General features: G+C 40.5%; 1 non-coding gene across 1 annotated transcript; it reads left to right on the top strand.

Annotated features, from left to right (window-relative positions):
* The first annotated feature begins 2,932 nt into the window (after positions 1-2,932).
* On the top strand, positions 2,933-3,038 carry LOC145612930 (small nucleolar RNA R71). Its single transcript, XR_014106834.1, has one exon. It is a non-coding gene; the product is annotated as a small nucleolar RNA R71 (small nucleolar RNA).
* Positions 3,039-3,911: the final 873 nt, after the last annotated feature.

Here is a 3,911-nt window from a genome sequence, read left to right as displayed (position 1 = left end):
GAGGCAATCCTCAAATGAAACACCTCCCACGGAAAAATCATCCATGAAGACTTCCATTTCCTCTTCAAGCATGTCCCCAAAAATGCTCATCATACACCTTTGAAAGGTCGCCGGAGCATTACACAATCCAAAGGGCATTCTTCTATATGCAAAGGTACCATAGGGGCATGTGAAGGTTGTCTTTTCTTGATCCTCGGGATGAATAGGAATTTGAAAGAATCCCGAATATCCATCAAGGAAGCAATAGAATTTGTGCCTAGTCAACCTTTCAAGCATTTGGTCAATAAAAGGGCGAGGGAAGTGATCCTTTTTGGTTGACGTGTTTAGATGTCTATAGTCTATACACATCCTCCAACCGGTGACCGTTCTAGTTGGAATGAGCTCACCTTTCTTATTCTCAACTACGGTCATACCCCTCTTTTTAGGAACGACATGCACGGGGGAGACCCACCTTGAGCTTGAGATGGGGAATATGATTCCCGCATCCAAAAGCTTGGTGATCTCTTTCTTGACTACTTCTCCCATTTGGGGATGTAGTTTCCTTTGTCGTTCGATAGAAGGTAGGGTGCCTTCCTCAAGTGTTATGTGGTGTGTACACAAGGCGGGGCTTATGCCTTTAAGATCATCAATTGTGTACCCCAAAGCACCTTGGTGCTTTCTCAAAACACCACATAACGCTTGAGCTTGGCTCTCACTCAAGGATGCACTAACAATAACGGGATATGTAGAATTAGGGCCTAAGAATTCATACCTAAGGTGTGATGGTAGAGGTTTTAGCTCTACCATGGGAACACCTTTACCTTCTTTGGTTGAGGCCACTTGCAAAGCATCTTGACTTGATATCCCCATACAAGTTTCTTCTTCACTCCCTATATTGCCTCCATCAAGCAAATCTTCATACAATTGCACTTCCTTGGTTGGGATACCTATCCTTTCCTTATTCAACAAGACACACTCAAGAGGATCATTAGATGTGAGCAAGTGCTCATGCATGGAATTCACAATATTATCAAGCACTTCAACTCTCATGCAATTTTCTAAAGAAGAAGAGGGATATTTCATTCCTTCATTCAAGTCAAATTCAACTACTTCCTCTCCAATCTTAAGAGAAATCTTAGCACTTTTAACATCTATCATAGCCCCCGATGTAGCAAGGAAAGGTCTACCTAAGATGATAGGTATTGTAGCATCTTCATCCATATCCAACACTACAAAATCAACCGGAATAACTAATTTCCCAACCCTTAAAGGCACATCTTCTACCTTTCCTTTAGGAATCTTGATCGACCTATCGGCTAATTGCAAAGTAATCTTTGAAGGTAGAAGTTCTCCTAGACCTAATCTTTGATAAACCGAATATGGCATAAGGCTAACACTAGCTCCTAAGTCACATAAGGCATTATCAATTTGGGTCTTGTTGATGGCACAAGGGATGGAAAAATTTCCGGGATCCTTCAACTTAGGAGGCATCTTGTTCATGATGATTGCACTACAATGCTCGGTAAGGCTAATGGTCTCCACCATATCACAAGTCCTTTTTCCACTCAAAATATCCTTAAGGAACTTAGCATAGTTTGACATTTGTTCAACAACATCGGTGAAAGGAAGAGTTAGATGAAGTTGCTTAAGCATCTCTACAAATTTCCCAAATTGCTCATCCAACTTATATCTATTATATCTTTGGGGATAGGGAAGCCTTGGTTTGCAAACCTCTTTCTCTTTCTCTATCACCTTCTCAACTTGTTCCTCATCAACATTTTCACTCAAAGGACATTCACCACCTTCAACTTCAATGGAATTCTTACTAGTGCTCTCACTAGCAACACTCTTCTTAGGCACACCTCCCTCAAGGACCTTACCACTTCTAGTAACAATGGCATCCATAGGGTTCCTAGAATCTAGGCTAGGTGGAGTCAAAGAAGAAGAGTTTGCATATTCCTTGAACACACTAGTCAATTGAGAAAGTTTTTCACTCAAATCCTTATTATAAGCCAACATGTAATTAAACTTCTCTTCATTCAAAACCATACACATTTCCAAAGTTTTGGCTTGTTTCTCAATGACACTTTCCAAAATTTCCCTAGAAGAAAATGATTGATCATGGGAATTATCATTTGAACTTTGAGCATTTGGAACTAAATCAATTGGGGAACCATCTTGAAAACTTGCTTGAAAATATCCCCTAGTTTGATTATTCCAATTACCCCTAGTTTTATTTTGGCTCCTTTGTTGACCATGGTTATCATAACCTTGAATATGATCCCCATGTCTATGGCCATGACCATGACCATTACAACCATGATGGTTATAGTTACCATGAATCCCTTGGTATCCATGATTTCTACAACCTCCATTTTGGTTATAATCATCATGATTCATATGATAATTCCTATTTCCAACATTCCTTTAAACATCAATTCTAGGTTCACAAGCATGATTATTGACATAATTCACATGTTCCATTTCACTTCCATCACATTCACTACAAGGAACATTTGGGCACATAGAAGCATTATGATCATTCATTCCACACAATTCACATGGCAAACATTCCACAATCATGCAACAAGAAGAAAGATTGGAGTTAGAGTGAGAAGATGTACCTCTCCTCTTAATTTGGGAGGGAAGAATTGGAGCTTGGGAAGGGGGCTTCTCAAGCTTTTCTTTGAGAGACATAACTTCTTTTCCCAAATCCGCAATCAAAGTAGTCAAATCATTGATGGCACTAAGTTGTTCGATCAAGTAACCCTTGCTTGTTGGTTCTCTCTCCACTTCTTGCCAATTCATATAATGACGAACCACTTCATCAATTGCATCAACCACTTCTTCTTCCATTTTGTTCATGATTGGGCCTCCGGCTCCGGCATCCAAACTTGCTCTCCCATGAGAACTCAACCCACCATAAAAGATATGTATGATTTGATAGGTAGGAATCCCATGGTGTGGACACTCCCTTTGATAATCTTTAAATCTTTCCCATGCTTCATAGAGACTTTCATTTGGTTTTTGCTTGAACCCTTGAATCAAAGCTCTTGCCTCCGCCGTTTTCTTTTGAGGATAGAAACGGAACAAGAAGGCTTTGGTGACATCATCCCAAGTTCTCAAAGAATTGGGCTTCACTTCCTTATCTAGCCATTCCAAAGATCTTCCTATGAGAGAGAAAGGGAACAACTTAAGGCGGATGAATTCTTGAGACACTCCATTAACCTTGATCGTGTTGCAATATTTTTCAAACTCCTTAAGATGGTTCAATGGGCTCTCGTTCTTTGCCCCACTATATTGTCTCCTCTCAATTAGGGTGATCATTGCCGGCCTAATTTCAAAATCGTTTGTCGGTGTTGTAGGTGGAGCTATGCCGCTCTCATACCTATATGCACCGGGCACTCCAAGTTCCTTCAAGGCAACTCTTGAATTACCTCCCATAGCTTGGGATCTAAGCACACAAAACTCAAAGAAAATATTAGTAGCACGGCTACAAGTGTAGCCTAAAGTGTAAAATCTTTTTGTATTTTGCAAATAAAGTGGAATAGACTCAACAACAACATGCACTCAAAACACCATTCCCCGGCAACGGCGCCATTTTGATGGGAAAGAGAACGGTAGGTCGTTGGGCTACCACCCCACCCAATCAAACAAAATTTGTAACTCAACTAACCCCTATAAAGTGTAGTGGTAAGTCAAGGTCGAACCCAAAGGAATGGAGGTCGAATGCACGATGCCTAAATTAAGCTATTCCGAAATCTAGTAGGGGTTTATGGTAGAAACTAGAGCTAAGCTAGGCGATGCAAAAGGCTAGTACTAATTGAATGCTAAGGCACTAGGGGAATGGATCCACATGCATCAATAATGAAGTTCAATCAACTTGGGGAATTAACCAATCAAGTCAAGCAATGTGAGGGAAAACCGAAATT

Source organism: Chenopodium album, chromosome 24, assembly GCF_948465745.1.
Source record: "Chenopodium album chromosome 24, dcCheAlbu1.1, whole genome shotgun sequence".
Lineage (NCBI taxonomy): Eukaryota > Viridiplantae > Streptophyta > Magnoliopsida > Caryophyllales > Amaranthaceae > Chenopodium > Chenopodium album.
The sequence above is the reverse complement of the archived record's forward strand: the minus strand, read 5'-3'. Positions and strand labels throughout refer to the sequence as shown.